General features: G+C 40.1%; 1 pseudogene; it reads right to left on the bottom strand.

The window, feature by feature from the left end:
* Window positions 1-340: 340 nt before the first annotated feature.
* LOC124509185 (zinc finger protein 205-like) lies at window positions 341-881 on the bottom strand (annotated as a pseudogene).
* Window positions 882-12,391: the final 11,510 nt, after the last annotated feature.

Here is a 12,391-nt window from a genome sequence, read left to right as displayed (position 1 = left end):
AAATATGAAGAAAGGCCAGGGGTTGTAGGAAAATTAGGCAACAGAAATGGCAGGGTCACGTTCACTCAGAAAAGAACAGTGCACAGCATATGTCCCACATTCTAAAATAACATGAAAAGATCATAACTGAAGAGCTGGAGTTGAACTTTGTAGTTTCACAGAACACAAGTAGATGACCACCAACCGTGGCTTATGAATGAACTCAGAACTCAGGTTCAAAATGCATCTGGCTGCAACGGAGGGCCTCCTTGGCCCTTCAGAAACTTAACAAAGGTCATCTGAGGAGCTGCAATTTTACATAGTGGTGGCATCCTGAGAGCATCAATCAAGTATTAATATCTTACAATTGTGGAAAAGGAGTTTCCAAGCGGGGCCGAGCAATATCGATGGGAAGTCGATACCTGGGCCATCTCTTGGAGATTCCAGCTGAAAGAACTGCCAAGTGTCTCTCCAGAGAAAGCACTTGCCTGGGTACGACTCAGGGCCAGGCAGGAATTCACACTATGAAACCGGGTGGAGGAAGGCAGAGAAGTAGCCCACTGAGACCACGTTCCCATTATTCTCTAACATCACTTCTCTGTAGAGATTCCTCTGAACAGGGTCCAGGCATCCCCATTCCTCTCAAGTAAGGTGCACAGCCACATCCTCAAATGTCACAAACTCTTGGTACCTGGCTGGAGGAGCGTGGCTGCCTGGTCTCCTGGGCTTGTCTCATGGGGAAGAGCAGGCACCTGGGGAACAGGTGGAGCCCCGTCGAGCTCCTGTTCTATGTCAGTGCCCTGTGCGAACTGAGGCTCTGGGGACAGACCCTCAGACTGGCTCTCCAAAGACTGAAACTGGACAATTGGTGATCCTGCTGATTCCTGGGCTATTTCCTCCATCCTTGTTCTGGAGGACAATGGTCATCACCGAAAGGAGGGGCAGGCCAAGCAGCCATCCCGTCGCAGACACCCTCACTCTAGGGGCAGCCCCTCCAAAATTCATGCTTTATCCACTTTAAAATGTACAATTTGGTAGCATTTAGTATATTCACAATGTTCAGCAACCATCACCACTATCTAGTTCCAGAATATTCCATCACCCCAAAAGGAAACCAATCCATTAAGCAGTCACCTGTCATCCCACTCTCCTACCAGCCTCTGGCAACAACTACTACTGTCTGTCTCTACAGATTTGCCTATTCTGGGTATTTCCTTTAAATGGAAACATACAGGGGCACTTGGGTGGCTCAGTTGGTTAAGTGACTGACTCTTTTTTTTTTTTCAATATATGAAGTTTATTGTCAAATTGGTTTCCATACAACACCCAGTGCTCATCCCAAAAGGTGCCCCCTCAATACCCATCACCTACCCTCCGCTCCCTCCCACCCCCCATCAACCCTCAGTTTGTTCTCAGTTTTTAACAGTCTCTTATGCTTTGGCTCTCTCCCACTCTAACCTCTTTTTTTTCCCCTTCCCCTCCCCCATGGGTTTCTGTTAAGTTTCTCAGGATCCACATAAGAGGGAAACTATATGGTATCTGTCTTTCTCTGTATGGCTTATTTCAATTAGCATCACACTCTCCAGTTCCATCCATGTGGCTACAAAGGGCCATATTTCATTCTTTCTCATTGCCACATGGTACTCCATTGTGTATATAAACCACAATTTCTTTATCCATTCATCAGTTGATGGACATTTAGGCTCTTTCCATAATTTGGCTATTGTTGAGAGTGCTGCTATAAACATTGGGGTACAAGTGCCCCTATGCATCAGTTAAGTGACTGACTCTTAATCTCAGCTCAGGTCATGATCTCACAGTTTGTGAAACTGAGCCCTGCATTGGGCTCTGTGCTGGCAGCGTGGAGCTGGCCTGGGATTCTCTCTCTCTCCCTCTCTCTCTGCCTCTCCCCTGTTTGTGCTCTCTCTCTCTTTCTCAAAATAAATAAATTAAAATAAATGGAATCATACAATATGTGGCCTTTTGCATCTGGCTACTTTCACGTAGCATAATGTTTTCAAAGTTTATGTTGCAGCATGCAACCATGCTTCATTTGTTTTTATGGCTGTGTGAATATACCACATTTTCTTTATCCACTCATCAGCTGATAGACACTTGGGTTATTTCCACCTTTCAGCTATTGTGAATAGTGCCTTTATGAATATCTGTGTACGAGTTTTTATTTGAACACATGTTTTCAACTATTTAGGATATATACCTATAAGTAGAATCAATGAATCATATGGTAATTCTATGTTTAACTTATTGAGGAACTGCCAAACTATTCTCCATGGAGGTGGTTCAATTTTACATTCCCATAAGAAATGTGTGTAAGTTCCAATTTCTTCATATCCTTGCCAACATTTCGGAGTACATAACTTCTTTCAGAAAAAGAGGAGGGGACACTTCCCAACTCATTTTATTAGGCAAGCTTTATCCAAATACTACAGTTAGAAAAAGATATGACAGAAAAAGAAATCTGAAGACCAATATCTCTCATGAACATGACACGAAAGTCTTCATTAAAATATTAGCCATATATGAATATGTAAATATATTTTATATACTTACATTTATTAAAAGATATAGAAAACATACAGGAGATTTTATAAAGGAGATCACCCCCCCCACACACACACATATTTATATATCTTACACATCACAACAATGAGGGTTCATGCCAGGAATGCAAGGGTGTTTCAACATATGAAAATCAATCATTTTAATTCACCATATTAACAGACTATGTAAGTCATGCCATATAATTATCTCAGTAGATGCAAAGAAAGCAGTTTATGAAATTAAATATTTATTTATTATAAAAGTTCAAAGCAAGCTAGGAATATAGTGGAAATTCCTTAACTTAAATAGCATCTACACAAACCCTACATCATACTGAATGGTGAAATATTGCATGCTTTCTTCCTAAGATCAGAAAAAAGGCAAGGATGCCCTCTCTGACTATTCAACATTCTGCTGCAAGTCCTAGATAGTGCTGTCAGATAAGAAAAAGAAATAAGAGGCATTCATATTAGAAAGAAAGAAAGAAAACTCTATTTCCCAACATTGTTGTCCACACAGAAATAATTTAAAAATCTACAACTAGAACTAAGGAGTTTAGTAAAGTCTCAGGATATACTGTCAATATACGAAAGTCATTTATTTCCTATATACCAGTTATGAACAATAGGAATTTGAAATTTAAAAATATAACACATACAATATCACCACCAAACACAAAAATGAACTACTTAGGTAGATACCTAACAAAATTTGTATGGGATCTGTATACTGAAAGTAAAAAAAAAATCAATGAGAGAAATCAAACATCATCTAAATAAATGGGAAGAAGGACCATACTCAAAAAATTAAGATGACAATTCTCTTCAATTTGATCTATAGATACAAGGTAATCCCAGTCATATTCCAGCAAGCCTTTGTTTTTTAGATACAAACAAACTAATTCAAAAATTAATGTGGTAAAATAAAGGAGCAAGACTACAGAATGGGAGAAGATATTTACACATGACATATCTGATAAAGGGTTAGTATCCAAAATCTATAAAAAACTTATCAAAATCAACACCCAAAAACCAAATAATCCAGTGAAGTAATGGGCAGAAGACACGAATAGACACTTTTCCACAGAAGACATCCAGATGGCAACAGACACATGAAAAGATGTTCAACATCACTCATCATCAGAGAAATATAAATCAAAGTCATAATGAGATACCACCTCACACCTGTCAGAATAGCTAAAATTAAGAACACAAGAAACAACAGGTGTTGCGAGGATGCAGAGAAAAAGGAACACTTGTGCACTGCTGGTGGGAATGCAAACTGGTGCAGCCACTGTGGAAAACAGTATGGTGGCTCCTCAAAAAACTAAAAATAGAACTACCCTATAATCCATTACTCAGCCTTGTAAAGGAATGAAATATTGCCATTTGTAATGATGTGGATGGAGCTTGAGTATATTATGCTAAGTGAAATAAGTCAGGCAGAGAAAGACAAATGTCATATGATTTCACTCATACGTGGAAGTTAAGAAACAAAACAGATGAACATGTGTGAAGGGGAAAAAACGAGAGAGAAACAAACCATAAGAGACTCTTTATGATAGAGAATAAACTGAGGGTTGATGGAGGGATGTGGGTGGGGGATGGGCTAAATGGGTGATGGGTATTAAGGAAGGCACTTGTTGAGCACGGGGTGTTGTATGTAAGTGATGAGTCACTAACTTCTACTCCTGAAAACAATATTACACTATATGTTAACTAACTAGAATTTAAATAGAAATTTGAAAAAGAAAAAAAATAAAGGGGCAAGAATAGCCAAAACAATTCTGAAAGATAAAACAAAGTTGGAATATTTGCACTACTAAATTTCACGACTCACTGTAGAGACTCAGTTATCAAAACAGTGTAGTATTGACAAAGCATAAGAAGCATAGATTGATGGAACAGAATAGAGAATGGAGAACAATATAGAGAATCCTAAAATTGGCTCACACAAATGGAATCAACTGTTTTTCTTTCCTGTCAGAGAAAAAAGTATAAATAAACAAGAACAGGGAGAAGGCTAAAGGAACCGTTTGGTACTGGGTTTGAGTCAAAAATATCAGTATAAACTCTTGTTTATTTAAAGATATACACAGCTAAAGAAATAAAGATAAATATGTATGTGTACATGGGTTAGAATATCTGTATGTATTTCCTTGCTCTTTGACACTATTAGCAGTAATACACCAGTAGCAATGAACACAACTAATACCAAGGGTTTGGTTTCTAATGCCAATTTCCAGCAAAGGAACCAGATCTCATTGGAGAAATTAGTAGCTGACTCTAGATCTGGAATAGGGAAAATTCAAGATGACCCTGGACCATCCTATAGTTCTAGTAGATAAGGAAGTGCCCTCTTCTACAATAAAAGGATGGGGGCATGTCAGAGGGATGCAGGAACCAACTTCAAAGACCTAACAATGGCCAAATATGTAACAATTTGTGCCACATATTTAAAAAATGCAGTATTGGATTATAACACAAAGAATAAAATAAATGTCCATTAATTCATATTGCTATAAACAAATAACTGAATGAATAAGTAAATAAATACAAGATGGAAAGGGCAAATCTTTCTTACAGAAGAATCTCAATTAATAAATGCAGAAGCAATGAGGAAAACAGAAAATTACTATTAGAACAAGACAGTAGTATTGCCTAAGGTAAGATCCATTGATGAATGCTAAAATTACTGGGTAAAACTTTAAGGAGAAACAGGATATTTGCATAACCTCAAAGTAATTCCCTTGTGGTGGTTTTAAAATATGGCCATAAACTCTTTGCTATCTCTCTAACCAGAAAGTGGAGCTTAATCCCCCTTCTCCTTTAATATTGAGGACTTTGACTCATTTCTAATGAAGATTATGGAAAGATGAAAAATAATAACTTTATAACAGAGAAACTTGGGAGATACCACTATAACAAAGTAACCAAGGTTAATATCACCAGTAATAAGTCATGTTGATATCATCTGTTACCTGAAACAATGCAATGAGAAGGGCACATGATCTCTGTGATATCCATCCCTCAAACATATAACCTCATCTGTTCATGATAAAACAGACAAAAACTGAGAGACAATCTACAAGATACATGACTACTCTTCAAAAGTGTCAAGCTCATGGAAGACCAAGAAATACCAAGAGGCTGTCACAGACTGGAGGAGACTAAAGAAATGTGACATCTAAAAGGAATGTGATATCCTGGATTGGATTCTGAAACAGAAAAAGCTTAGTGTACAGTAAAGGATTAACCTTGTCCAAAGAAAGGTTTGGTCCTTTGCCCTGGCTTCTAGGAGGTAACTTCTAAGCCTTTGGAGTGTCTTGTTTGATTAAGAGAATCTGTTTACCTGAAGGCTTGAGCCATGCTGGACAGTCTACACTAACAGTATAATTTATGGTAGGGGCTTTGGGCCATGTGGTATCAGCACAGTCTCTGGAGGGCTAGAGATTATATATATTTATATATACATAAAAATATATACTTGCTAAAATTAATCAAAAGAAAAAATGGAGTGGCTATTATTGTATAATTTTTTTAAACCAGGATAGAATAATTTCATAATAAAATAAATGGAAAGATATATCCTGTTCATGGACCTGAAAACTCAATATTGTTAAAATGTCAATTATTTACAAATAGATCTATAGATTCAATTCAATCTCAATCAAAACTCAAACAGGCTATTTTATAGTTTTATAGTAACCAACAAACTGATTCTAAAATTCATATGGAATTTCAAAAGACCTACAATAGTCAAAACGACTGTAGAAAAGTTAAGTTGGAGGACTTATACCAACTGACTTCAGGAAGCTACAGTAAGCAGTAATGCTATAGTAATACAGAACCTACAGCAATACCAGTAGTGGTACTGGCATTAAGATGGACAAAGAGGAGTGCCTGGGTGGCTCAGTCGATTAAACGTCCGACTTCGGCTCAGATCAGCATCTCGCGGTTTGTGAGTTCGAGCCCCGCGTCGGGCTCTGTGCTGACAGCACGGAGCCTGGAGCCTGCTTCAGATTCTGTGTCTCCTTCTCTCTCTGCCCCTCCCCAACTTGTGCTCTGTCTCTCTATGTCTCTCAAAAAATAAATAAATGTAAAAAAAAATGGACAAAGAGAAAAACAGAACTGAAGTACTTTAAGAAATAATACTGCCAACTGATTTTTTACAAAGATGACAAGGCAATTCAGTGGAGCAAGAATAACTTTTTTCAACAAATGGTTCTAGAACAATTGAACAGCCATATGCAAAACAAAATGAACTTAGGAAGGAGGGAAGATGGCGGCGTAGGAGGACACTGGGCTCACCGCGCGTCCTGCAGATCACTTAGATTCCACCTACACCTGCCTAAATAACCCAGAAAACCACCAGAGGATTAGCAGAACAGAGTCACCGGACCCAAGTGCAGACGAGAGGCCCACGGAAGAGGGTAGGAAGGGCGGCGAGGCGGTGCACGCTCCACGGACTGGCGGGAGGGAGCCGGGGCGGAGGGGCGGCTCGCCGGCCAAGCAGAGCCCCCGAGCCCAGCTTGCAAAAGCGGAGGGGCCTGACGGACTGTGTTCCGACAGCAAGCGCGACTTAGCGTCTGGGAGGTCATAAGTTAACAGCTCTGCTCGGAAAGCGGGAAGGCTGCAGGACAACGGGAGGGAGAGTTGCTGAACCCCAAGACGACAGAGCTCAGTTTGGCGGGGAACAAAGGCGCTCGCCAGCGCCATCTCCCCCGCCCATCCCCCAGCCAAAATCCCAAAGGGAACCGGTTCCGGCCAGGGAAATTGCTCGCTCCGCGCAAACACCCAACTCTCTGCTTCTGCGGAGCCAAACCTCCGGCAGCGGATCTGACTCCCACCGGCTGCCACAGGGCCCCTCCTGAAGTGGATCACCTAAGGAGAAGCGAGCTAAGCCTGCCCCCCCTGCCGCCGTGCACCTTGCCTTCCCACCCCAGCTAATACGCCAGATCCCCAGCACCACAAGCCTGGCAGTGTGCAAGTAGCCCAGACGGGCCACGCCACCCCACAGTGAATCCCGCCCCTAGGAGAGGGGAAGAGAAGGCACACACCAGTCTGACTGTGACCCCAGCGGTGGGCTGGGGGCAGACATCAGGACTGACTGCGGCCCCGCCCACCAACTCCAGTTATACACCACAGCACAGGGGAAGTGCCCTGCAGGTCCTCACCACACCAGGGACTATCCAAAATGACCAAGCGGAAGAATTCCCCTCAGAAGAATCTCCAGGAAATAACAACAGCTAATGAGCTGATCAAAAAGGATTTAAATAATATAACAGAAAGTGAATTTAGAATAATAGTCATAAAATTAATCGCTGGGCTTGAAAACAGTATACAGGACAGCAGAGAATCTCTTGCTACAGAGATCAAGGGACTAAGGAACAGTCACGAGGAGCTGAAAAACGCTTTAAATGAAATGCAAAACAAAATGCAAACCACCACGGCTCGGATGGAAGAGGTAGAGGAGAGAATAGGTGAACTAGAAGATAAAGTTATGGAAAAAGAGGAAGCTGAGAAAAAGAGAGATAAAAAAATCCAGGAGTATGAGGGGAAAATTAGAGAACTAAGTGATACACTAAAAAGAAATAATCTACGCATAATTGGTATCCCAGAGGAGGAAGAGAGAGGGAAAGGTGCTGAAGGGGTACTTGAAGAAATTATAGCTGAGAACTTCCCTGAACTGGGGAAGGAAAAAGGCATTGAAATCCAAGAGGCACAGAGAACTCCCTTCAGACGTAACTTGAATCGATCTTCTGCACGACATATCATAGTGAAACTGGCAAAATACAAGGATAAAGAGAAAATTCTGAAAGCAGCAAGGGGTAAACGTGCCCTCACATATAAAGGGAGACCTATAAGACTCGTGACTGATCTCTCTTTTGAAACTTGGCAGGCCAGAAAGAATTGGCACGAGATTTTCAGTGTGCTAGACAGAAAAAATATGCAGCCGAGAATCCTTTATCCAGCAAGTCTGTCATTTAGAATAGAAGGAGAGATAAAGGTCTTCCCAAACAAACAAAAACTGAAGGAATTTGTCACCACTAAACCAGCCCTACAAGAGATCCTAAGGGGGACCCTGTGAGACAAAGTACCAGAGACATCACTACAAGCATAAAACATACAGACATCACAATGACTCTAAACCCGTATCTTTCTATAATAACACTGAATGTAAATGGATTAAATGCGCCAACCAAAAGACATAGGGTATCAGAATGGATAAAAAAACAAGACCCATCTATTTGCTGTCTACAAGAGACTCATTTTAGACCTGAGGACACCTTTAGATTCAGAGTGAGGGGATGGAGAACTATTTGTCATGCTACTGGAAGCCAAAAGAAAGCTGGAGTAGCCATACTTATATCAGACAAACTAGACTTTAAATTAAAGGCTGTAACAAGAGATGAAGAAGGACATTATATAATAGTTACAGGGTCTATCCATCAGGAAGAGCTAACAATTATAAATGTCTATGCGCCGAATACCGGAGCCCCCAAATATATAAAACAATTACTCATAAACATAAGCAACCTTATTGAGAAGAATGTGGTAATTGCTGGGGACTTTAACACCCCACTTACAGAAATGGATAGATCATCTAGACACACGGTCAATAAAGAAACAAGGGCCCTGAATGAGACATTGGATCAGATGGACTTGACAGATATATTTAGAACTCTGCATCCCAAAGCAACAGAATATACTTTCTTCTCGAGTGCACATGGAACATTCTCCAAGATAGATCATATACTGGGTCACAAAACAGCCCTTCATAAGTTTACAAGAATTGAAATCATACCATGCATACTTTCAGACCACAATGCTATGAAGCTTGAAATCAACCACAGGAAAAAGTCTGGAAAACCTCCAAAAGCATGGAGGTTAAAGAACACCCTACTCACGAATGAGTGGGTCAACCAGGCAATTAGAGAAGAAATCAAAAAATATATGGAAACAAACGAAAATGAAAATACAACAATCCAAACGCTTTGGGACGCAGCGAAGGCAGTCCTGAGAGGAAAATACATCGCAATCCAGGCCTATCTCAAGAAACAAGAAAAATCCCAAATACAAAATCTAACAGCACACCTAAAGGAAATAGAAGCAGAACAGCAAAGGCAGCCTAAACCCAGCAGAAGAAGAGAAATAATAAAGATCAGAGCAGAAATAAACAATATAGAATCTAAAAAAACTGTAGAGCAGATCAACGAAACCAAGAGTTGGTTTTTTGAAAAAATAAACAAAATTGACAAACCTCTAGCCAGGCTTCTCAAAAAGAAAAGGGAGATGACCCAAATAGATAAAATCATGAATGAAAATGGAATTATTACAACCAATCCCTCAGAGATACAAACAATTATCAGGGAATACTATGAAAAATTATATGCCAACAAATTGGACAACCTGGAAGAAATGGACAAATTCCTGAACACCCACACTCTTCCAAAACTCAATCAGGAGGAAATAGAAAGCTTGAACAGACCCATAACCAGCGAAGAAATTGAATCGGTTATCAAAAATCTCCCAACAAATAAGAGTCCAGGACCAGATGGCTTCCCAGGGGAGTTCTACCAGACGTTTAAAGCAGAGATAATACCTATCCTTCTCAAGCTATTCCAAGAAATAGAAAGGGAAGGAAAACTTCCAGACTCATTCTATGAAGCCAGTATTACTTTGATTCCTAAACCAGACAGAGACCCAGTAAAAAAAGAGAATTACAGGCCAATATCCCTGATGAATATGGATGCCAAAATTCTCAATAAGATACTAGCAAATCGAATTCAACAGCATATAAAAAGAATTATTCACCATGATCAAGTGGGATTCATTCCTGGGATGCAGGGCTGGTTCAACATTCGCAAATCAATCAACGTGATACATCACATTAACAAAAAAAAAGAGAAGAACCATATGATCCTGTCAATCGATGCAGAAAAGGCCTTTGACAAAATCCAGCACCCTTTCTTAATAAAAACCCTTGAGAAAGTCGGGATAGAAGGAACATACTTAAAGATCATCAAAGCCATTTATGAAAAGCCCACAGCTAACATCATCCTCAACGGGGAAAAACTGAGAGCTTTTTCCCTGAGATCAGGAACACGACAGGGATGCCCACTCTCACCGCTGTTGTTTAACATAGTGCTGGAAGTTCTAGCATCAGCAATCAGACAACAAAAGGAAATCAAAGGCATCAAAATTGGCAAAGATGAAGTCAAGCTTTCGCTTTTTGCAGATGACATGATATTATACATGGAAAATCCGATAGACTCCACCAAAAGTTTGCTAGAACTGATACATGAATTCAGCAAAGTTGCAGGATACAAAATCAATGTACAGAAATCAGTTGCATTCTTATACACTAACAATGAAGCAACAGAAAGACAAATAAAGAAACTGATCCCATTCACAATTGCACCAAGAAGCATAAAATACCTAGGAATCAATCTAACCAAAGATGTAAAGGATCTGTATGCTGAAAACTATAGAAAGCTTATGAAGGTAATTGAAGAAGATTTAAAGAAATGGAAAGACATTCCCTGCTCATGGATTGGAAAAATAAATATTGTCAAAATGTCAATACTACCCAAAGCTATCTACACATTCAATGCAATCCCAATCAAAATTGCACCAGCATTCTTCTCGAAACTAGAACAAGCAATCCTAAAATTCATATGGAACCACAAAAGGCCCCGAATAGCCAAAGGAATTTTGAAGAAGAAGACCAAAGCAGGAGGCATCACAATCCCAGACTTTAGCCTCTACTACAAAGCTGTAATCATCAAGACAGCGTGGTATTGGCACAAAAACAGACACACAGACCAATGGAATAGAATAGAAACCCCAGAACTAGACCCACAAACGTATGGCCAACTCATCTTTGACAAAACAGGAAAGAACATCCAATGGAAAAAAGACAGCCTCTTTAACAAATGGTGCTGGGAGAACTGGACAGCAACATGCAGAAGGTTGAAACTAGACCACTTTCTCACACCATTTACAAAAATAAACTCAAAATGGATAAAGGACCTAAATGTGAGACAGGAAACCATCAGAACCTTAGAGGAGAAAGCAGGAAAAGACCTCTCTGACCTCAGCCGTAGCAATCTCTTCCTCGACACATCCCCAAAGGCAAGGGAATTAAAAGCAAAAGTGAATTACTGGGACCTTATGAAGATAAAAAGCTTCTGCACAGCAAAGGAAACAACCAACAAAACTAAAAGGCAACCAACGGAATGGGCAAAGATATTTGCAAATGACATATCGGACAAAATCGATCTTCTGCACGACATATCATAGTGAAACTGGCAAAATACAAGGATAAAGAGAAAATTCTGAAAGCAGCAAGGGGTAAACGTGCCCTCACATATAAAGGGAGACCTATAAGACTCGTGACTGATCTCTCTTTTGAAACTTGGCAGGCCAGAAAGAATTGGCACGAGATTTTCAGTGTGCTAGACAGAAAAAATATGCAGCCGAGAATCCTTTATCCAGCAAGTCTGTCATTTAGAATAGAAGGAGAGATAAAGGTCTTCCCAAACAAACAAAAACTGAAGGAATTTGTCACCACTAAACCAGCCCTACAAGAGATCCTAAGGGGGACCCTGTGAGACAAAGTACCAGAGACATCACTACAAGCATAAAACATACAGACATCACAATGACTCTAAACCCGTATCTTTCTATAATAACACTGAATGTAAATGGATTAAATGCGCCAACCAAAAGACATAGGGTATCAGAATGGATAAAAAAACAAGACCCATCTATTTGCTGTCTACAAGAGACTCATTTTAGACCTGAGGACACCTTTAGATTCAGAGTGAGGGGATGGAGAACTATTT

Source organism: Lynx rufus, unplaced genomic scaffold (assembly GCF_022079265.1).
Source record: "Lynx rufus isolate CCGP_SWC_20201006 ecotype Redwood Valley unplaced genomic scaffold, mLynRuf1.p SCAF_14, whole genome shotgun sequence".
NCBI classification, from domain to species: Eukaryota; Metazoa; Chordata; class Mammalia; order Carnivora; family Felidae; genus Lynx; species Lynx rufus.
Note: the sequence above shows the minus strand (reverse complement) of the source record. Positions and strands in the feature narration are given on the sequence as shown.